Genomic DNA, 25,054 nt, shown 5'->3' on the forward strand with positions numbered 1-25,054 from the left:
TAAAAGTGGCTGCAAACCCAGTTATACCACTTGTACAAGTGAGCCTATAATAAGTCTTACCTGTAGGTACTGTAAGGAGATATTTACCATATACGCCACCAACGTCATCAGCGCTTGTGCTGTTTCTTCAGCAGCCGTGCCCGCGTGGAAGTGACATCATCACGGCTCCGGCTAATCACAGCGCCGGAGTCCGTGAACCCTGAAATAACTCCTGGAGACTAAGGATGAGCTCCGGCGTGTTCGCACACTCCACGTGCAGAGCCTGCCAGGAAGTCGGCGCAGCGCTGCGCTAATCACAGGCAGTGAGACATTTCCTGATGCGCGGCTGCTGAGATTGGGAAATGTCTCACTGCCTGTGATTAGCGCAGTGCCGACTTCCTGGTGGGCTCGGCATGTGGAATATGAGAACACGCCGGAGCTCATCCCTACTGGAGACATATCGCCGGTCACAGAGGTGCAAGAGGACCGCTGCAACAGCTTTGAGCTAAGGTAAGTCATTTCATAATGAGCTAGTATGTTTTCCCTGGACATCCATCCCATCTAATCTATCCCATGTATCCTCTGTGTACCCTGGACATGTCTCTGGGCCTCCATTCCTTCTAATCTAACCCATGTAGATTGTGGATGGCCTCACAACATAATATTAAATTACAAATAAAACGTTACATCATGCACCTTCATCCCAAATAAATATATATGAAATAGATTGTTGAAAAGATCTGGTCCCCAACCAGAAATATCAACCAAGGAAAAAGAGCAAGGGGACTATTACGGTGCGCTTTACAGGGTATGGAAACATAAAAAAACAGACATAAAAAATATATCAATTTATTTAAATATAAAAAAAAAAAAAAAAAAAAAAAATGGGCAGTACAAATAATCAATGACTGGTATAAAGAAGGACGTATTTCGACTAGTTTCGCTTTTCAGCTTCTTCAGGAAATACATATGTCTAGGAATATATATAGAAATCACAGTTATATTATCTTTTACTGCATACCTATGATCAAAAAGATGCAATAGGGAAGAGAACAAAATTACAATATGGATAAACGCTTCACAAGGTCTTACCCGAACGCCCGTGCCCCTGAGACAGCTCAGGCAACCAGGGGAAGCCTCCCCCGGCGACTAGGAGAGGCATTAAGCCCGACCCTAGCCGAGATCTATATGGAGATATTTATATTAAATCATGGTTTATACTTGTCTCAAGACTTTTCTTGGGTGACACCCAGTCGTGAGATTTATCTCCATCACCAGGGGTAAAACGATGTGATTGGAAGAAATAGATGTGCCGATGAAGTGAAACAAGCAATGTGCTGTAAGGAAGAACTGGAATAAGCCCCTAGTGAAAGGGGAAGGGAATGGAAAAGATGAGCAAAAAGAGAAAAGGGGGGGGGAAGAGGGAACGGACGTGAGATCTGAAGATAGTGAGACGGAAAAAGGGGAACAAGTGAAAAAAGGAATCCCACAAATGGGAAAAGTGAAGAATCGATGCGGATGGTGAAAAATGAATGCAAACTGAAAGGTGAGACCCAGTCTCATATGTAAATTATATATGTAAGGAAATATATAAAGTTAATTTCATTTAATTATTCAAGAAGTTTATTACTCGCTGTGATGTGACAGCGCATAAAGGTTGAAAAAAGGATTCAAGTTCCCGAAAGAATACCCAAGGGTAATAGTGAGGCAATTAGTGATTGGTGAGGTGCTTGTGAAACCTGGGTGCCAGGAGCAGAAAATAAATATAATTTAATTAGTTACCAGTAGGTTAAAGCGGAGGTCCACCCTAAAATGGACCTCCGCTCATCGGAATCCCCCCCCCCTCCGGCGCCACAATCGGCACCTTTCAGGGGGGAGGGGGGTGCAGTTACCTGGATAATCCAGGTAACTGCACCCACTTCCGGGCTAGCTCTCTGCGGAAAGGGGCGTACGTTACGCCCCTTTCCGCAAGCGCCCACCCCCTTCAGCAAGTGCCCCGCTGCCTGCTGGGAAACACACAGCTCCCAGAGGCAGCGGGGACCGTCCGGATTGCGCCGCGCGGCTCGCGCATGCGCAGTAGGGAACCGGGAAATGAAGCCGAAAGGCTCCATTTCCTGATTCCCATACCCAAGATGGCGGCGGCACGAGCGAGCGATCGGCTTCGGGTGCCAACATCGCGGGCGCGCTGGACAGGTAAGGCCGCGTACACACGCGCGGACTGTTCGCCCAACCTTGTCCGCTGAACAGTGTTTGGGCGGACAGTCCGCTCGTGTGTGGGGCTTCAGCGGACAGTTTCAGCGGACAGTTGGACGAACAAGGTCTTACGGAAATTCCGAAAAACTGTCCGCTGAAACAAGGTTTCAGCGGACTGTTCGCTCGTGTGTAGGCTTGTTCGGCCAACTAAGTCTCGCGCATGCTCAGAAAGGATTTCCACGTCGGAAGGTTGCATTGCAGTGTATTGGACGTCGAAATTTTCGATCCGTCGTGCGTGCCGAAACGTCATCGCGCACGGTTTCAGCAAACTGTTCGTCCGTCGTGTGTGGCCATGTCCGTCCATGCTAAGTTTGAGCGGACTGTTTACCGAAACTGTTGGACGGACAAAGTTGGGCGAACAGTCCGCGCGTGTGTACGCGGCCTAAGTGTCACTATTTAAAAGTCAGCAGCTGCAGTATTTGTAGCTGCTGGCTTTTAAAAAAAAAAAAAAAACGCGGAGTCCCGGTGGACTCCCGCTTTAAGCAGATTGCTTTCTTTAAGACCCGGAGAGAAACATGAGGCTGTCCACCCAAAGGTGGATAAAGAACTCAGCCTCACTGATGGGATCAGTGTGCGAGATGGAGGAACGTCCAGCACATTTAGGGCACTCGGGGTATAAGTGATCATCTGTGTAAAACAAGAGCATGGGAATGCATCAATGAACAGATATTTTTGTATACTGGTGTGACTCCTGGAATATGCTCACTCACCACTCACAGTGTGACCCCTGGGGTTCTCTGGATCAACTCGGCGTGCCAGGGTAGCGGTGAAGCATCACTATTAATGCCTCACAACCCCAGTGCCGCGTCGCCAGCGCACAGCGTCCCGGGGTTCTACAGCGCACAGCCGGTGCGCACGCTCCCACCACACTACATGCGCCCAACACCCGCCGTGAGCAATACCGTTACACGCAGGCCCGTGCAGCACCAGGTCCAAGCTGTGCACGCAGCTGTCCCCTTGCTCTTTTTCCTTGGTTAATATTTCTGGTTGGGGACCAGATCTTTTCAACAATCTATTTCATACTAATCTAACCCATGGAGCAGTGCGCTGGCAGAACGGTAAAAAAAAAAAAAAGTCCTGCTAGCCGCATCTTTGAAGTGCTGTAGGAGCGGTATACACACCACTCCTACAGCATCCCTGCCCATTGGAAATCAATGGGCAGCGTCTCCGAACCGCCGACAAAGTGCTTTTTCGGCTGCTGGCGGAGGTTAAAAGCGCCCAGCTAGTGGCCAAATAGTGCCGCAAAAACAACGGTAAAGTGGCACTTTACCGCCGACGCCCCCAGCGTGAAAGTAGCACAGTGCTGGATAGCAAACAATATGGTCATAAAGGGTGTAAAACCTTCTGGATGTCAAAAACAAACAGCAAACTGAAAGACAAAAAGTTAAGGAAATAAGCAACAAGACAAGAGTATGAGCAAAAAAAGGCACTGACCATTTTATTGATGTTAAAAGCATATTATTTTTAAACTTTTAAAAACAGTGAATTTTATTCAAGAAACCATTTATGGTGACGGACGATACAAGATTGGAAAAGTGTAAAGGTGAGCTGCATAAAGAATTGGTATATATGTTTCCACTCCAAAAGTACACGGCCAATCACGGGCGGATGAGAAAATTGCAGATCTGCATGGTGACAGCCCAAACAGATGGGGGAAGCTGAAAAAGAAAAACATTGAAGAGTCAGAAACTGATAAATTTAGAAATGCATGGTAACATACCTCTAACGTTGGTTAACTAAAAAATGGATGGGCCAGGGATTTAAATTTCCATTTAGAACTGGCTGGGCTCACATGGGGAATGCAGCGGCTCACAGCAGGAGTCCGGGGCGTCTCCATTCAATGTTTCAGCTCAAAATTTTGGCTGAATTCAGACCTGAAATGAATCAAAAGACGCGCAGGACTCCTGTGCAATTCACACTGGAGACTGCAGAGATGTGTGAACCGGCTCCATAGAGAGTCGCTCACAATCTCCTGCTATGCGCATTGGATGCGGTGGAAACCCTCATCCAATTCGCAATAGTGTGAACCCGGTCACAAAGTTTGTAAAAAATTGTTTAATTGAAATATAATAATAAGTTCGCTGAGGAGTGAGGAAACCTACCTACTCCAAACCACTAAAAATTAGGAATTAACCGCTGGCTACACAGACAGGTAGATCACCACCCCCTAGACTGACACCCCCCATAACAAACTACTGACACCTCAGACTGACCCCCGTCCAACTGAAACACCAGACTGAGCCCCTGCCACTAATACACGTCACCCCCAAATAATGACAATAATAACTGCTACCGGTTTCCTTTTTCCCCCCTCTATGACAGTTGGGGGGTTAAGTTTGTGTCCTCCCACAATAGTACTAATGCAGGTCGTGAAATTCTGTATCCCCTCTTATAATATTACAGGCTGTGAAATTTAGCATCCCTCTTGTTGTAATGAAAGTATTTAAAATAGGTATCCCCTCCAGTAATGCAGGCTGTGAAGATAGGTAAGGATGCACCAAATGGGTTTTTTGGTGCCGAAACCGAAAATAAATCTTCCTTGATCCCGAAAACCGAATAACACCGATACCGAAAGTGACTGTTTTTAAAATAAAAATTTATACAGGAGATGGTCAGAGACTGCAGAGATGGTCAGAGACCGAGGACATGGTACAGGAGATGGTCAGAGACTGAAGATATGATACAAGAGATCAATGCAGCCTCACCAGTGCTCGTCAGATGCAGCCAGCCAGTGTCCCCAGTAGTGCAGCCAGCGTCCCAGCCTATGTCCCCGGTAGTGCAGCCAGCGTCCCAGCCTATGTCCCCGGTAGTGCAGCCAGCGTCCCAGCCTATGTCCCCGGTAGTGCAGCCAGCGTCCCGGCCTATGTCCCCGGTAGTGCAGCCAGCGTCCCGGCCTATGTCCCCGGTAGTGCAGCCAGCGTCCCGGCCTATGTCCCCGGTAGTGCAGCCAGTGTCGCCATTGCAGCCAGTGAAGGGAGAGAGCCGCCGCTTGTATCATTATAGGGCCCCCCCGCCCCTGGTGCCGCCAATCAGGGGTGCTTCCTAGATCATAGAAAAGAGGTTTGATCTGTTTATCAAAGTGCATGGACAAGGTAGAGGGGCTGTATGTGACAGCACGCAGCAGGGAACACAGATATTGAAATGAAAGCTGTGATGTTCCCGGTGCTATAATGAAACAGGCGGCGGCTCTCCTCTTTTCTATGATCTAGGAAGCCCCCCTGATATGCGGCACCAGGGGCAGAGCCCCACCCAATTTTCCGTGCAAGTATCGGCAAAAATTCTCTTTCTGCTTTTTGCCAAAAGGGCCATTTTCAGCCGATATGTTTCGGCGGTCGAAATTTTGGTGCATCCCTAAAAATAGGTATCCCCAAGTAATGCAGGGCGTGAAAATAGGCATCACCCCTTATAATGCAGGGCGCCTGTGCCTCCCTGTGACATCCAGGCAGCCTGTGCCAACCATTGTGTACCTCCTGTGGCATGCAGCCTGTGGCCCCCCCATGACACCCAGCCAGTGTAGCCTGTGGCCCCCCGTGACATCCAGACTGCCCTCCCATGTGACCTCCAGACATGCCCCCCCTCTGTGACCTCCAGACTTGCCCCTGTGACAGACTTTCCCCCCCATATGTGACATCCAGACTTCCCTGCCCCCCCATATGTGACATCTTGCCTGCCCCCCCATATGTGACATCTTGCCTGCCCCCCATATGTGACCTCCAGACTTGCCCCTGTGACAGACTTTCCCCCATGTGACATTCAGACTTGCCTGCCCCATATGCGACATCCAGACTTGCCCCCCCATATGTGACATCCAGACTTGCCCCCCCATATGTGACATCCAGACTTGCCCCCCCCATGACAGACTTACCCCGTGAGATATCCAGACCTGCCCCCCCTTGTAACATCCAGACTTGCCCCCCCTCTGTGACATCCGACTTGCCTCCCGTGACAGACTTGCCCCGTGAGACATCCAGACTTGCCCCCCCTTGTGACATCCAGACTTGCCCCCCCTTGTGACATCCAGACTTGCCGCCCCCCTCTGTGACATCCAGACTTGCCGCCCCCCCATCGTAACATACAAACTTGCCGCCCCCCCATATGTGACATACAGACTTGCCCCGTGTGGCATCCAGACTGGCCCCCCCGTGACATCCAGACTTGTCCCCCCTGTGACAGACTTGCCTCGTGTGACATCCAGACTTGCCCCCCATGTGACATCCAGACTTGCCCTTCCCCCCGGTGACATCCAGACTTGCCCTTCCCCCGGGTGACATCCAGACTTGCCCTTCCCCCCGGTGACATCCAGACTTGCCCCGTGTGACAGACTTTCCCTGGATGACATTCAGACATGCCCCCTCCCAGGTGACATCCAGACTTGCCCCCCCAGGTGGCATCCAGATTTGCCACCCCCAGGTGACATCCAGACTTGCCGCCCCCCCATATGTGACATACAGACTTGCCCCCACCAGGTGACATCCAGACTGCCCCCCCATGACAGACTTGCCCCATGTGACACCCAGATTTCCCCCCCCGTGTGACATCCAGACTGGCCCCCCCTGGTGACATCCAGACTGGCCCCCCCTGGTGACATCCAAACTTGCCGCCCCCCCCTGTGACATCCAGACTTGCCCTCCCCCCATATGTGACATCCAGACTTGCCCCCCCATATGTGACATCCAGACTTGACCCCCCCATATGTGACATCCAGACTTGACCCCCCATATGTGACATCCAGACTTGACCCCCCCATATGTGACATCCAGACTTGACCCCCATATGTGACATACAGACTTGCCCGGTGTGACATACAGACTTGCCCCTCCCCCGTGACAGACTTACCCCGTGAGACATCCACACCTGCCCCCCCTTGTAACATCCAGACTTGCCCCCCCTCTGTGACATCCGACTTGCCCCCTGAGACATCCAGACTTGCCCCCCCTTGTGACATCCAGACTTGCCACCCCCCTCTGTGACATCCAGACTTGCCACCCCCCTCTGTGACATCCAGACTTGCCGCCCCCCTCTGTGACATCCAGACTTGCCGCCCCCCCTCTGTGACATCCAGACTTGCCGCCCCCCCTCTGTAACATCCAGACTTGCCCCCCCTTGTGACATCCAGACTGGCCCCCCCTGGTGACATCCAGACTGGCCCCCCCTGGTGACATCCAAACTTGCCGCCCCCCCCGTGACATCCAAACTTGCCCTCCCCCCATATGTGACATCCCCATATGTGACATCCAGACTTGCCCCCCCATATGTGACATCCAGACTTGCCCCCCCCATATGTGACATACAGACTTGCCCCTCCCCCGTGACAGACTTACCCCGTGAGACATCCAGACCTGCCCCCCCTTGTAACATCCAGACTTGCCCCCCCTCTGTGACATCCAGACTTGCCCCCTGAGACATCCAGACTTGCCCCCCCTTGTGACATCCAGACTTGCCACCCCTCTCTGTGACATCCAGACTTCACCCCCCATATGTGACATCCAGACTTGCCCCCCCATGTGACATCCAGACTTGCCCCCCCCCATATGTGACATCCAGACTTGCCCTCCCCTATATGTGACATCCAGACTTGCCCCCCCCATATGTGACATCCAGACTTGCCCCCCCCATATGTGACATCCAGACTTGCCCCCCCCATATGTGACATCCAGACTGGCCCCCCCTGGTGACATCCAAACTTGCCGCCCCCCCGTGACATCCAAACTTGCCCTCCCCCCATATGTGACATCCCCATATGTGACATCCAGACTTGCCCCCCCATATGTGACATCCAGACTTGCCCCCCCCCATATGTGACATACAGACTTGCCCCTCCCCCGTGACAGACTTACCCCGTGAGACATCCACACCTGCCCCCCCTTGTAACATCCAGACTTGCCCCCCCTCTGTGACATCCGACTTGCCCCCTGAGACATCCAGACTTGCCCCCCCTTGTGACATCCAGACTTGCCACCCCCCTCTGTGACATCCAGACTTGCCACCCCCCTCTGTGACATCCAGACTTGCCGCCCCCCCTCTGTGACATCCAGACTTGCCGCCCCCCCTCTGTAACATCCAGACTTGCCCCCCCTTGTGACATCCAGACTGGCCCCCCCTGGTGACATCCAGACTGGCCCCCCCTGGTGACATCCAAACTTGCCGCCCCCCCGTGACATCCAAACTTGCCCTCCCCCCATATGTGACATCCCCATATGTGACATCCAGACTTGCCCCCCCATATGTGACATCCAGACTTGCCCCCCCCATATGTGACATACAGACTTGCCCCTCCCCCGTGACAGACTTACCCCGTGAGACATCCAGACCTGCCCCCCCTTGTAACATCCAGACTTGCCCCCCCTCTGTGACATCCAGACTTGCCCCCTGAGACATCCAGACTTGCCCCCCCTTGTGACATCCAGACTTGCCACCCCTCTCTGTGACATCCAGACTTCACCCCCCATATGTGACATCCAGACTTGCCCCCCCATGTGACATCCAGACTTGCCCCCCCATATGTGACATCCAGACTTGCCCTCCCCTATATGTGACATCCAGACTTGCCCCCCCCATATGTGACATCCAGACTTGCCCCCCCCATATGTGACATCCAGACTTGCCCCCCCCATATGTGACATACAGACTTGCCCCTCCCTCGTGACAGACTTACCCCGTGAGACATCCAGACCTGCCCCCCTTGTAACATCCAGATTTGCCCATTGAGACATCCAGACTTGCCCCCCCTTGTGACATCCAGACTTGCCACCCCCCCCTCTGTGACATCCAGACTTGCCACCCCCCCTCTGTAACATCCAGACTTGCCCCCCCATATGTGACATACAGACTTGCCCCACCAGGTGACATCCTTGCCCCGTGTGACATCCAGACTTGCCCGCCCTGTGACATCCAGACTGGCCCCCACCAGGTGACATCCAGACTTGTCCCCCGTGACAGACTTGCCCCGTGTGACATCCAGACTGGCCCCCCTGGTGACATCCACACTGGCCCTCCCCCCGGTGACATGCAGACTTGCCCCGTGTGACATCCAGACTGCCCCTCTGTGACAGACTTGCCCTGGGTGACATCCAGACTTTCCCCCCTGCTGTGACATCAAGACTTGCCCCCCGGTGAGACATCCAGAATGCCCCCCTGTGACAGACTTGCCCTGGATGACATTCAGACATGCCCCCTCCCAGGTGACATCCAGACTTGCCCCCCTGCTGTGAAACCAGACTTGCCCCCCCAGGTGACATCCAGACTTACCACCCCCCCATTTGTGACATCCAGACTTGCCCCCCATATGTGACATCCAGACTGCCCCCCCCAGTGATAGACTTGCCCTGGGTGACATTCAAACTTGCCCCCCCTGCTGTGACATCCAGACTTGCCCTCCCCCGTGACAGACTTGCCCTGGACGACATCCAGACTTGCCCCCCCATATGTGACATTAAGATTGCACCCCCATGTGACATCCATACTTGCCCCCTCCCAGGTGACATCCAGACTTGCCCTCCCCCGGTGACAGACTTGCCCCATGTGACATCCGGACTGCCCCCCGTGACAGACTTGCCCTGGGTGACATCCAGACTTGCCCCCCCCCATATGTGACATCCAGACTTGCCCCCCCATATGTGACATCCAGACTTGCCCGCCCCCATATGTGACATCCAGACTTGCCCCCCCATATGTGACATCCAGACTTGCCCCCCCATATGTGACATCCAGACTTGCCCCCCCATATGTGACATCCAGACTTGCCCCCTCATATGTGACATACAGACTTGCCCGGTGTGACATACAGACTTGTCCCCCGTGACAGACTTGCCCTGGGTGACATCCAGACTTGCCCCCCCAGGTGACATCCAGACTTGCCTCCTTATATGTGACATCCAGACTTGCCCCCCCAGGTAACATCCACCAGGGGGGCCAGTCTGGATGTCAAACGGGGCAGTCTGGATGTCCCACCAGGTGACATCCAGACTTGCCCCCCCAGGTGACATCCAGACTTGCCCCCTGACATCCAGACTTGCCCCATGTGACATCCTGACTGCCCCGTGACAGACTTGCCCTGGGTGACATCCAGACTTGCCCCCCCAAAAGACATCCAGACTTGCCCCCCCGTGACAGACTTGCCCTGGGTGACATCCAGACTTGCCCCCCCAAAAGACATCCAGACTTGCCCCCCCCAAGGTGACATCCAGACTTGGGCCCCCCCCGGTGACATCCAGACTTCCCCCCCATATGTGACATCCAGACTTGCCCGCCCCCATATGTAAAATCCAGACTTGCCCCCCATATGTGACATCCAGACTTGCCCCCCCCCATATGTGACATCCAGACTTGCCCCCCCATATGTGACATCAAGACTTGCCCCCCCATATGTGACATCTAGACTTGCCCCCCATATGTGACATACATACTTGCCCGGTGTGACATACAGACTTGCCCCCCGTGACAGACTTGCCCTGGGTGACATCCAGACTTGCCCCCCCAGGTGACATCCAGACTTGCCCCCTCATATCTGACATCCAGACTTGCCCCCCCAGGTGACATCCACCAGGGGGGCCAGTCTGGATGTCAAACGGGGCAGTCTGGATGTTCCCCCAGGTGACATCCAGACTTGCCCCCCCCAGGTGACATCCAGACTTGCCCCCTGACATCCAGACTTGCCCCATGTGACATCCTGACTGCCCCCGTGACAGACTTGCCCTGGGTGACATCCAGACTTGCCCCCCAAAAGACATCCAGACTTGCCCCCCCAAGGTGACATCCAGACTTGGGCCCCCCCGGTGACATCCAGACTTCCCCCCATATGTGACATCCAGACTTGCCCCCCCATATGTGACATCCAGACTTGCCCCCCCATTTGTGACATCTAGACTTGCCCCCCCATATGTAACACCTAGACTTGCCCTCCCATATGTGACATACAGACTTGCCCGGTGTGACATACAGACTTGCCCCTCCCGTGACAGACTTGCCCTGGGTGACATCCAGACTTGCCCCCCCAAGGTGACATCCAGACTTGCCCCCCCAGGTGACATCCAGACTTGCCCCCCTAGGTGACATCCAGACTTGCCCCCCCAGGTGACATCCACCAGGGGGGCCAGTCTGGATGTCACACGGGGCAGTCTGGATGTCCCGCCAGGTGACATCCAGACTTGCCCCCCCCAGGTGACATCCATACTTGCCCCCTGACATCCAGACTTGCCCTATGTGACATCCTGACTGCCCCCCGTGACAGACTTGCCCTGGGTGACATCCAGACTTGCCCCCCCAAAAGACATCCAGACTTGCCCCCCCATGAAAGACTTGCCCTGGGCGACATCCAGACTTGCCCCCCCATATGTGACATTAAGATTTCACCCCCATGTGACATCCAGACTTGCCCCCTCCCAGGTGACATCCAGACTTGCCCTCCCCCGGTGACAGACTTGCCCAGTGTGACATCCAGACTGCCCCCCGTGACAGACTTGCCCTGGGTGACATCCAGACTTGCCTCCCCCAGAAGACATCCAGACTTGCCCCCCCATATGTGACACCCAGACTTGCCCCCCCAGGTGACATCCAGACTTGCTTCCCCAGGTGACATCCAGACTTGCCCCCTGACATCCTGACTGCCCCGTGACAGACTTGCCCTGGGTGACATCCAGACTTGCCCCTCTAGGTGACATCCAGACTTGCCCCCCCAGGTGACATCCACCAGGGGGGCCAGTCTGGATGTCACATGGGGCAGTCTGGATGTCCCGCCAGGTGACATCCAGACTTGCCCCCCCAGGTGACATCCATACTTGCCCCCTGACATCCAGACTTGCCCTATGTGACATCCTGACTGCCCCCATGACAGACTTGCCCTGGGTGACATCCAGACTTGCCCCCCAAAAGACATCCAGACTTGCCCCCCCATGAAAGCCTTGCCCTGGGCGACATCCAGACTTGCCCCCCCATATGTGACATTAAGATTTCACCCCCATGTGACATCCAGACTTGCCCCCTCCCAGGTGACATCCAGACTTGCCCTCCCCCGGTGACAGACTTGCCCAGTGTGACATCCAGACTGCCCCCCGTGACAGACTTGCCCTGGGTGACATCCAGACTTGCCCCCCCCTCCGGTGACATCCACACTTGCCCCCCGGTGACATCCAGACTTGCCCCATGTGACATCCTGACTGCCCCCCCGTGACAGACTTACCCTGGGTGACATCCAGACTTGCCTCCCCCAAAAGACATCCAGACTTGCCCCCCCAGGTGACTTCCAGACTTGCCCCCCATATGTGACATCCAGACTTGCCCCCCCCAGGTGACCTCCACCAGGGGGGCCAGTCTGGATGTCACACGGGGCAGTCTGGATGTCCCCCCAGGTGACATCCAGACTTGCCCCCCCAGGTGACATCCAGACTTGCCCCCTGACATCCAGACTTGCCCCATGTGACATCCTGACTGCCCCCCCATGACAGACTTGCCCTAGGTGACATCTAGACTTGCCCCCCCCAAGGTGACATCCAGATTTTCCCCCCAAGGTGACATCCAGACTTGCCCCCTGACATCCAGACTTGCCCCATGTGACATCCTGACTGCCCCCCGTGACAGACTTGCCCTGGGTGACATCCAGACTTGCCCCCCCAGGTGACATCCAGACTTGCCCCCCAGGTGACATCCAGACTTGCCCCCTGACATCCAGACTTGCCCCATGTGACTTCCTGACTGCCCCCCGTGACAGACTTGCCCTGGGTGACATCCAGACTTGCCCCCCCCAAAAGACATCCAGACTTGCACCCCCCGGGACAGACTTGCCCTGGGTGACATCCAGACTTGCCCCCCAAAAGACATCCAGACTTGCCCCCCCCAAGGTGACATCCAGACTTGGGCCCCCCCGGTGACATCCAGACTTGCCCCCCCATATGTGACATCCAGACTTGCCCCCCCAGGTGACATCCACCAGGGGATCCAGTCTGGATGTCCCCCCCGGTGACAGACTTGCCCCGTGTGACATTCAGACTGCCCCACATGACAGACTTGCCCTGGGTGACATCCACACTTGCCCCCCCTCCGGTGACATCCAGACTTGCCCCATGTGACATCCTGACTGCCCCCCCCCCCCCCGTGACAGACTTGTCCTGGGTGACATCCAGACTTGCCTCCCCCAGAAGACATCAAGACTTGCCCCCCCATATGTGACATCCAGACTTGCCCCCCCCAGGTGACATCCAGACTTGCTCCCCAGGTGACATCCAGACTTGCCCCCTGACATTCTGACTGCCCCGTGACAGACTTGCCCTGGGTGACATCCAGACTTGCCCCCCCAGGTGACATCCAGACTTGCCCCCCCCAGGTGACATCCAGACTGCGCCCCGTGACAGACTTGCCCTGGGTGACATCCAGACTTGCCCCCCCAAAAGACATCCAGACTTGTCCCCCCAAGGTGACATCCAGACTTGCCCCCCCCAGGTGACATCCACCAGTGGGGGCCAGTCTGGATGTCCCCCCAGGTGACATCCAGACTTGCCCCCTCCCAGGTGACATCCAGACTTTCCCCCCTCCACAGACTTTCCCCCCCTTGTGACATCTAGACTGCCCCCCCCAGTGACATGGAACCAGCCTGTGTCCCCCGTTGTCATGGAGATGGAGATTATGCGCTGCTCACCTCGGCCACTCAGATGAAGATCGAGTCCTCCAATCAGATGAAGAGTGGATAACTGATTATAAGGCAGAGGCTGGCCGAGCGGCGTCACTTTGCTGCTGCTGTGCCAGGAAGAGGTCGTGTGCTCTTCAGAGGCTGTTTTAACAGGACACAGCGCCCTACAGAGGACAAATCGGAGACTACACCCCCCCATTCTTCATAGCACATCTATTGGAGAGAAAGTAAGTGTCATATGACCGATGTCACCTGATGGGGGCGGGTCCAGTGTCGGGATGTGGGCGGGCTTGTGTAACGATCCCTCAGTGTTTTCTCTCCTCCTTTTTAGTCTGAGGGAAGAGAAATGCCAGGCAGTGGTCCACCATATCCTCTGTGACAGGGGCCCCCCACACCCTCCTTGACAGGGCACCCCCACACCCTCCTTGACAGGGGCCCCCCACATCCTCCTTTACAGGCGCCCCCCAAACCCCCCTTGACAGGAGCCCCTGACACCCTCTGTGACAGGGGGGGCCCCCACACCCTCCGTGACAGGAGCCCCTGACACCCTCCGTGACAGGGGGGCCCGAAATCCTCTGTGACAGGGGCCCCTGACACCCTCTGTGACAGGGGCCCCCGACACCCTCCTTGACAGGGGCCCACCCGACACCCTCCTTGACAGGGGCCCCCCGACACCCTCTGTGACAGGGGCCTCCGACACACTCCGTGACAGGGGGCCCCCGACACACTCCGTGACAGGGGGTCCCCGACACACTCTGTGACAGGGGCCCCCCCACACCCTCCATGACAGGGGCCCCCCACACCCTCCGTTACAGGGGCCCCCCACACCCTCCGTGATGTTGTCTCCGGCACCCTCCATGACAGGGGCCCCTTCACACCCTCCCTGACAGGGGCCCCCGACACCCTCCTTGACAGGGGCCCACCCGACACCCTCCTTGACAGGGGCCCCCCCGACACCCTCCGTGACAGGGGCCTCCGACACACTCCGTGACAGGGGGCCCCCGACACACTCCGTGACAGGGGGTCCCCGACACACTCTTTGACAGGGGCCCCCCACACCCTCCATGACAGGGGCCCCCCCACACCCTCCGTGACAGGGGCCCCCCACACCCTCCGTGATGTTGTCCCCGGCACCCTCCATGACAGGGGCCCCTTCACACCCTCCCTGACAGGCGCCCCCCACACCCTCCGTGACCTGGGCCCCCGACACCCTCCCTGACAGGGGCCCCCCACACCCTCCCTGACAGGGGCCCCCGACACCCTCCCTGACAGGGGCCCCCCACACCCTCCCTGACAGGGGCCCCCGACACCCTCCCTGACAGGGGCCCCCCACACCCTCCCTGACAGGGGCCCCCGACACCCTCCCTGACAGGGGCCCCCCACACCCTCCCTGACAGGGGCCCCCCACACCCTCCCTGACAGGGGCCCCCGACACCCTCCCTGACAGGGTCCCCCGACACCCTCCGTGACAGGGGCCCCCCACACCCTCCGTGACAGGGGCTCCCGACACCCTCCCTGACAGGGGCCCCCCACACCCTCCGTGACAGGGTCCCTCGACACTCCCCGTGACAGGGGCCCCCCATATCCACCGTGACAGGGGTCCCCGACACCTACAGTGACGGGCCCCCCGACACCTTCCGTGACAGCCCCCCCGACATCCTTTATGACAGAGCCCCCGACTCCCTCCATGACAGGGGCCCCCGACAACCTCCATGACAGGGGCCCACCAACTTCCTTTATGACAGGGCCCCCCAACTTCCTCCATGACAGGGGCCCCCGATTTCCTCCAAGACAGGGACCCCGACACCCTCCATGACAGGGGACCCCGACACCCTCCATGACAGGGGACCCCTGACTCCCTGTGACAAGGGCCCCTGAACCCTCTGTCACAGGGCCCCCCGACACCCCCCACTACAGGGCCCCCCACACCCTCTGTGACAGCCCCCCCGACACCCTCCATGACAGGGGCCCGACTCCCTCCATGACAGGGGCCCCCGATTTCCTCCATGACAGGGGCCCCCGAATTCCTCCATGACAGGGGCCCCCCGACTTCCTCCATGACAGGACCCCCCGACTTCCTCCATGACAGGGCCCCCCGACTTCCTCCATGACAGGGCCCCCCCGACTTCTTCCATGACAGGGGCCCCCGACACCCTCCAGACTTCCTCCATGATAGGGGCCCCCGACTTCCTCCATGACAGGGACTTCCTCCATGACAGGACCCCCCGACTTCCTCCATGACAGGGCCCCCCGACTTCCTCCATGACAGGGCCCCCCCGACTTCTTCCATGACAGGGGCCCCCGACACCCTCCAGACTTCCTCCATGATAGGGGCCCCCGACTTCCTCCATGACAGGGACTTCCTCCATGACAGGGGCCCCCGACACCCTCCATGAAGGGGCCCCTGACTTACTTCCTGACAGGGGCCCCCCGACACCCTCTCTGACAGGGGCCCCCGACACTCTCCGTGACAGGGGCCCCCGACACTCCCCGTGACAGGGGCCCCCGACACTCCCCGTGACAGGGGCCCCCGACACTCCCTGTGATAGGGGCCCCCGACACTCCCCGTGACAGGGGCCCCCGTTACCCTCCGTGACAGGCCCCCCAACTCCCTCCACGACAGGCCCCCCCACTCCCTCCACGACAGGGGCCCCGACACCCTCCATGACAGGGGCCCACCGACTTCCTTCATGACAGGGGTCCCCGACTTCCTCCATGACAGGGGCCCCCAACACCCTGACATCGACACTCCCCATGACAGGGGCCCCCGACTTCCTCCATGACACGGGCCCCGACTTCCTCCATGACAGGGGCCCCCGACTTCCTCCATGACAGGGGCCCCCTGACACCCTCCTTGACAGGGGCCCCCTGACTTCCTTTGTGACAGGGGCCCCCCGACACCCTCCCTGACAGGGGACCCTGACACCCTCCCTGACAGTGGCCCCCGACACCCTCCCTGACAGGGGCCCCCGACACCCCCCGTGACTTGGGCCCCCAACTTCCTTTATGACAGGCCCCCCCGACTCCCTCCATGACAGGCCCCCCCCGCTCCCTCCACGACAGGCCCCCCCGACTCCCTCCACGAAAGGGGCCCGACACCCTCCATGACAGGGGCCCACCAACTTCCTTTATGACAGAATCCCCGACTTCCACCATGACAGGGGCCCCCGACTTCCTCCATGACAGGGACCCCCGACTTCCTCCATGACAGGGGCCCCTGACTTCCTCCATGACAGGGGCCCCCGACACCCTCCATGAAGGGGCCCCTGACTTACTTCCTGACAGGGGCCCCCCGACACCCTCTCTGACAGGGGCCCTGACACTCCTCGTGACAGGGGCCCCTGACACTCCCTGTGACAGGGGCCCCCAACACTCCCCGTGACAGGGGCCCCCGATACCCTCCGTGACAGGGGCCCCCGACAACCTCCATGACAGGGGCCCACCAACTTCCTTTATGACAGGGCCCCCCAACTTCCTCCATGACAGGGGCCCCCGATTTCCTCCAAGACAGGGGCCCCGACACCCTCCATGACAGGGGACCCCGACACCCTCCATGACAGGGGACCCCTGACTCCCTGTGACAAGGGCCCCTGAACCCTCTGTCACAGGGCCCCCCGACACCCCCCACTACAGGGCCCCCCACACCCTCTGTGACAGCCCCCCCGACACCCTCCATGACAGGGGCCCGACTCCCTCCATGACAGGGGCCCCCGATTTCCTCCATGACAGGGGCCCCCGAATTCCTCCATGACAGGGGCCCCCCGACTTCCTCCATGACAGGACCCCCCGACTTCCTCCATGACAGGGCCCCCCGACTTCCTCCATGACAGGGCCCCCCCGACTTCTTCCATGACAGGGGCCCCCGACACCCTCCAGACTTCCTCCATGATAGGGGCCCCCGACTTCCTCCATGACAGGGACTTCCTCCATGACAGGACCCCCCGACTTCCTCCATGACAGGGCCCCCCGACTTCCTCCATGACAGGGCCCCCCCGACTTCTTCCATGACAGGGGCCCCCGACACCCTCCAGACTTCCTCCATGATAGGGGCCCCCGACTTCCTCCATGACAGGGACTTCCTCCATGACAGGGGCCCCCGACACCCTCCATGAAGGGGCCCCTGACTTACTTCCTGACAGGGGCCCCCCGACACCCTCTCTGACAGGGGCCCCCGACACTCTCCGTGACAGGGGCCCCCGACACTCCCCGTGACAGGGGCCCCCGACACTCCCCGTGACAGGGGCCCCCGACACTCCCTGTGATAGGGGCCCCCGACACTCCCCGTGACAGGGGCCCCCGTTACCCTCCGTGACAGGCCCCCCAACTCCCTCCACGACAGGCCCCCCCACTCCCTCCACGACAGGGGCCCCGACACCCTCCATGACAGGGGCCCACCGACTTCCTTCATGACAGGGGTCCCCGACTTCCTCCATGACAGGGGCCCCCAACACCCTGACGTCGACACTCCCCATGACAGGGGCCCCCGACTTCCTCCATGACACGGGCCCCGACTTCCTCCATGACAGGGGCCCCCGACTTCCTCCATGACAGGGGCCCCCTGACACCCTCCTTGACAGGGGCCCCCTGACTTCCTTTGTGACAGGGGCCCCCCGACACCCTCCCTGACAGGGGACCCTGACACCCTCCCTGACAGTGGCCCCCGACACCCTCCCTGACAGGGGCCCCCGACACCCCCCGTGACTTGGGCCCCCAACTTCCTTTATGACAGGCCCCCCCGACTCCCTCCATGACAGGCCCCCCCCGCTCCCTCCACGACAGGCCCCCCCGACTCCCTCCACGAAAGGGGCCCGACACCCTCCATGACAGGGGCCCACCAACTTCCTTTATGACAGAATCCCCGACTTCCACCATGACAGGGGCCCCCGACTTCCTCCATGACAGGGACCCCCGACTTCCTCCATGACAGGGGCCCCTGACTTCCTCCATGACAGGGGCCCCCGACACCCTCCATGAAGGGGCCCCTGACTTACTTCCTGACAGGGGCCCCCCGACACCCTCTCTGACAGGGGCCCTGACACTCCTCGTGACAGGGGCCCCTGACACTCCCTGTGACAGGGGCCCCCAACACTCCCCGTGACAGGGGCCCCCGATACCCTCCGTGACAGGCCCCCCAACTCCCTCCATGACAGGGGCCCCGACACCCTCCATGACAGGGGCCCACCAACTTCCTTCATGACAGGGGCCCCCGACTTTCTCCATGACAGGGGACCCCCGACTTCCTCCATGACAGGGGACCCCCGACTTCCTCCATGACAGGGGACCCCCGACACCCTCCCTGACAGGGGCCCCCGACACTCTACATTACAGGGGCCCCCACACCCTCTGTGACAGCCCGCCCAACTCCCTCCATGACAGGGGCCCCCGACTCCCTCCATGACAGGGGCCCCCGATTTCCTCCATGACAGGGCCCCCTGACTTCTTCCATGACAGGGGCCCCCCGACACCCTCCAGACTTCCTCCATGACAGGGGCCCCTAACTTCCTCCATGACAGGGGCCCCTAACTTCCTCCATGACAGGGGCCCCCGACACCCTCCATGAAGGGGCCCCTGACTTACTTCCTGACAGGGGAACCCCGACTTACTTCCTGACAGGGGCCCCCTGACTTCCTCTGTGACAGGGGCCCCCCGACTTACTTCCTGACAGGGGCCCCGACACCCTCCCTGACAGGGGCCCCTGACACCCTCTCTGACAGGGGCCCCTGACACCCCCCGTGACAGGGGCCCCTGACACCCCCCGTGACAGGGGCCCCCGACACCCCCCGTGACTTGGGCCCCCGACACCCTCCGTGACAGGCCCCCCGACTTTATTTATGACAGGCCCCCCCTGACTTCCTCCACGACAGGGGCCCCCGACTCCCTCCACGACAGGGGACCCCTACTCCCTCCACGACAGGGGCCCCCGACACCCTCCATGACAGGGGCCCACCAACTTCCTTTATGACAGAATCCCCCGACTTCCTCCATGACAGGAGCCCCTGACACCCTCCATGACAGGGACCCCAAACTTCCTCCATGATAAGGGCAACCCACACCCTCCATGACAGGGGCCCCCCCGACTTCTATCTGACAGGGGCCTCCCGACTTCTATCTGACAGGGGCCTCCCAAATTCTATCTGACAGGGGCCCTCGGACTTCCTCCCTGACAGGGGCCCTCAGGCTTCCTCCCTGACAGGGGCCCCCCGGCTCACTCCATGACAGGGGCCCCCCCCCGGCTCACTCCATGACAGGGGCCCCCCCCCGGCTCACTCCATGACAGGGGCCCCCCCGGCTTCCTCCATGACAGGGCCCCCCCGGCTTCCTCCACGACAGGGGCCCCCGACTCCCTCCACGACAGGGGCCTCCGACTCCCTCCACGACAGGGGCCTCCGACTCCCTCCACGACAGGGGCCCCCTACACCCTCCATGACAGGGGCCCACCAACTTCCTTTATGACAGAATCCCCCGACTTCCTCCATGACAGGAGCCCCTGACACCCTCCATGACAGGGACCCCAAACTTCCTCCATGATAAGGGCAACCCACACCCTCCATGACAGGGGCCCCCCGACTTCTATCTGACAGGGGCCCCCCGACTTCTATCTGACAGGGGCCTCCCGACTTCTATCTGACAGGGGCCTCCCAAATTCTATCTGACAGGGGCCCTCGGACTTCCTCCCTGACAGGGGCCCTCAGGCTTCCTCCCTGACAGGGGCCCCCCCGGCTCACTCCATGACAGGGGCCCCCCCGGCTTCCTCCATGACAGGGCCCCCCCGGCTTCCTCCACGACAGGGGCCCCCCACTCCCTCCACGACAGGGGCCCCTAACTCCCTCCACGACAGGGGCCTCTGACTCCCTCCACGACAGGGGCCCCCCTCCTCCCAGCGCAAATCCCCACAATCCCTCCTACAACACTGGAAAGGGACACCCCATTACATTAAAGGATTACAAGAGAGAACAATTTAGGGCACTTTCACACTGGGGGGGTGATGGGGGTATCGGCGGTAAATTGCCGCTACTTTTTAGTGTGAAAGTCGCCTCAGATTTCTCATCTCCCCCTTTACTTCGGAGTCGTCTGTTTATAAATCACTATTAATATTCTGCTGTCTTCATAGCAATCGCTGCACATTGACAGATGAATCCTCCGTATTTTATACATTCATCTCCACCTTCTTTTTCATATATTTATTACTGTTATCAGCACCTAAAGTGCTCTGGATTGTATTATATGAATTCTCACGTCTTGGATATTTATTTGCTCATTATTGTCACATTATTTGAATGGCCATTAATTACATCCTTGTACACCGATGTCATGTCAGCTTTGATGCATCAATTCATTTGGCAATCACTACAGCAGCCCCTCCATTCCATATATATACCAATCACATTACATACCCATAAGATATCGGGTGCCTGCGGCAGCGGGTCACTTTTCATCATTATATCTAATTCAAAGTGGGAGTATCCACTACACAGTTATTATGCCCCCCCCACCAACTCACATCCCACCCCTATCCCCCCTCCTAGCAGAAATCTACCCCCCAATTCCCTCTCCTAGCACAAATCCTCCCGCCTCCAATCACTCCTCCTAGAACAAATCCCCCAAATCACTAATCCTCCCCAATCCCCCTTCTAGCAATAACCCCCCCCCCCCAATCCATTCTCCCAGCACAAATCCCCCAACCCCCACTCCCAGCACAAATCCCCCAACCCCCACTCCCAGCCCTCACTCCTCCCCCAGCCCTCACTCCTAACACAAATCCTTCCCCCTAGCAAAAAAAATCCCCCACTCCCCCCTCCTAGAGCAAATCCCCCCACAAATCCACAACCCCCTCCAAATTACCCTTTTCCTTGCACACATTCTTCCTCCCTACCCAAATCTCCCCCCAGAAGAAATTTCCCCCTCTTAGCAGAAATTCCCACACCCTTAGGGCAAACATTCCCCGTCCGGCTCAAATCCTCCAAAACTGCCCTAGCACATATCCCCCCCCCCCTATTTCTCCTTCTATCAAATACACCCCCCATCCTGATTACACCTCACAGCACAGATAAATGCCCACCCTCCTTCTCCACAAACATTCAAAGCACAAACTTTTACCCCCCTCCTCCATTTTGTACAATTTCCCTGTGACCTCTCCCTCCTCATCCTCTCCTGTCACTACAGCGCTCCTCCAGCACATGAGACAGGATTGCTCTTAGGCCGCATACACACGCGCGGACTGTTGGCCCAACTCTGTCCGTCCAACAGTTTGAGCGAACAGTCCGCTCAAACTTAGCATGGACGGACATGGCCACACACGACGGACGAACAGTTTGCTGAAACCGTGCGCGATGACGTGAACGGCACGTACGACGGGACGAAAAATACGACGTCCTATACACTGCAATGCAACCTTCCGACGTGGAAATCCTTTCTGAGCATGCGCGAGACTTAGTTGGCCGAACAAGCCTACACACGAGCGAACAGTCCGCTGAAACCTTGTTTCAGCGGACAGTTTTTCGGAATTTCCGTAAGACCTTGTTCGGCCAACTGTCCGCTGAAACTGTCCGCTGAAGCCCCACACACGAGCGGACTGTCCGCCCAAACACTGTTCAGCGGACAAGGTTGGGCGAACAGTCCGCGCGTGTGTACGCGGCCTTAGATGACATTGGGCTGTACACACACACAGTGTGATTACCGCCCCCCATCCACATTTCCTGCTGCCGGTGTTCTGTCTAGAAGTGCCCCCCCATCGAGTAGTGCCCGCGCATGCGCAGGACGGAGCCGCACTTCAGCTGATTTGCCAATCAGCTGGAGTGACGTGACCAGGGCATCGTAGGTGGCATCTCTCGATGGGAGATACAATTTCAGGGCCACAATTGAAACCTATACAAACAGCGGGGGAGACTGTAGTTCTCACATTGTGCCTCGCTGTTGCGGGCGGCTTTACAGTGTGCTGATGGTGCGGTTTTGTCTGTGTTGCAGGCGGGTTTGCTGTGTTGAACGGCCGGTTTTGCCTGTGGGAAAGGTCGGGTTGCAACACAGACAAAACCAGCTCTTCAACACACACTAGCCGCCCTCCAGCAGCAGCGATGCACAATCTGAGAACTATGGTCTCCCCCGCTGTTTGTATAGATTTAAATTGTACCTGTGAAATGGTATCTCCCATCGAGAGATACCTCCTACGCTGTGCGCATGCGCTCTGATTACGTCAGCCCATCTGATCGGCAAATCAGCTGTTGTACTGTTCCTTACGGCGCATGCGCAGTACATACCGGGCACTATTCGATGGGGGGCACTTCTCAACATAACACCAGGAGATGAGCAGCCCTTGGAGGAGATAGGGGGGCGGTAATCAAAGTGTGTGTGTACAGTCCGATGCCATCTCTCCACTCTGCCACTTCTCCTCTCACTGCTGTAGGATGCCATTGCCTTTTCCCAGCTCTGAGTGCGGGCGATGGTGGGGGGAGATCAGTGGCCAATCAGACATCACATCAAACGGAGGGCACAACTGAAATCTGGGTGTAAATCAGCACCCCCCTGGATCCTGCCATGTCTGTGCCTCTCCCACACCTAGGCAACCCTAGGTGTGGGTGTGAGGAGTGGGGGGGGGTGTGTGTGAGGAGTAGAGAGGGAGGGTGTGTGAGGGGTAGAGAGGGGGGGGTGTGTGAGGAGCGGAGGGGGGGTGTGTGTGAGGAGTAGACGAGGGGGGGTGTGTGAGGAGTAGAGAGGGGGGGTGTGTGAGGGGTAGAGAGGGGGGTGTGAGGAGCGGAGGGGGGGGGGGGTGAGGGGTAAAGAGGGCTTTTTAACACAGTTTTCACATGCGGGCACAACTAACGTATGCGTTCGCTTCTGCGTGTGAGCTCGGCGGGTTACCTAAAAAAAAAAAAAATGTCTTCTTTATTTTATTTGTACTCTGTCCTTTTAAAAAAAGTGATAGAAAAAAGCGTGACAGGACCTCCTAAATGTGAGTTCTGGGGGTCAAGCAGACCTCAGATATCACATTTACACTTAAATGTCTTTTTATTTACAAAAAAAAATCCCCTTTTAAGACCATTAGGGGGAAGTGACCTTTGAAGTCTCTTCCGCCATCCAATGGTATGGAGCAGAGTGGGGGCATCTTTCCCTCACGTGGCATCCAGCCTCACAGGGAAGAGGACACGATCGTCTCTGCCACTACAGACAGCTCTGGTAAGCGGTGGAGATGGCCGCAGCACGGCGGGGGGCCCTTCTCCCTCCGACGATAAAAGTGATCTTGCGACAAATCCACCGCAGAGACCACTTTTATCTGAAAGCGGACCGCCCGCTGTTGAAGAGGATACCAGGATTATGGCATTCCCAATGGTATGCCCACAGGGTGAGCCTGGGCACATCCTAATCACCACGTGCGGCACATATTCCCCTGTTTTACTGACACTGGCCACTGCCCTATTGACACCATCCATGATTTCATGTTTTAATATGTTTGTTTACATTTATTTCTAAACGTCTGTGTATACACACACCATATTACACCTGCCTTTACATGAATTTAATGGCATCCCAGTCTTATTCCGTAGGGTTCAATATTGAGTTGGCTCACCCTTTGCAGCTATAACAGCTTCAACTCTTCTGGGGAGGTTGTCCACAAGGTTTTGGAGTGTGTCTATGGGAATGTTTGACCATTCTTGCAGAAGAACATTGGTGAGGTCAGGCACTGATGTGGACGAGAAGTCCTGGCTCACAGTCTCTGCTCTAAATCATCCCCAAGGTGTTCTATCGGGTTGGGGTCGGGAATTTTATATATTAAAAAAAACAAAGTTGTCATGAAATACCACCAAAATAAGTTGTATTGAACCTGCCAGGTGTCAGGCGATCAAGGGCACCACATCCCAAAGAGATATATACAAATGTAGCACTAACCCCCGAAGGAGCTGCTGGTTAGATTGGGCCACGGGGTGTCCCGTGGTAGATGGCCCAGTAACTTGAGAGACTGACGACAGATCCACTTAAATGGATTTTATTTGCAAAAACCGTAGACAATGAACAGTCTCTTGACATGGGATCAGAGGGTTGGAAAGGAAGTTCAGGTACTCTAATGCCGCGTACACACGTAGCCGACTATCTGGCGGACTTCCCACCGGACTTTCCGAACAGACTACTTGCCCACACACGGCACTTTTTCAGCAGACTAGTACGGCGTACTAAGTCCGCTGGACTATCCGCCGTACTTTTGAAATGAAC

At 57.5% G+C, this 25,054-nt stretch overlaps 1 long non-coding RNA gene across 1 annotated transcript; it reads right to left on the reverse strand.

Moving 5' to 3' along the window:
- Positions 1-3,643: 3,643 nt before the first annotated feature.
- LOC143990240 (uncharacterized) lies at positions 3,644-14,014 on the reverse strand. The gene is made up of 2 exons (XR_013277237.1): positions 13,862-14,014; positions 3,644-3,890 (listed from the first exon to the last, which is right to left on the reverse strand). It is a non-coding gene; the product is annotated as an uncharacterized LOC143990240 (long non-coding RNA).
- Positions 14,015-25,054: the final 11,040 nt, after the last annotated feature.

This window comes from Lithobates pipiens, unplaced genomic scaffold, assembly GCF_037356315.1.
Source record: "Lithobates pipiens isolate NorthernLeopardFrog02 unplaced genomic scaffold, aLitPip1_a1.2 Scaffold_18, whole genome shotgun sequence".
NCBI lineage: Eukaryota > Metazoa > Chordata > Amphibia > Anura > Ranidae > Lithobates > Lithobates pipiens.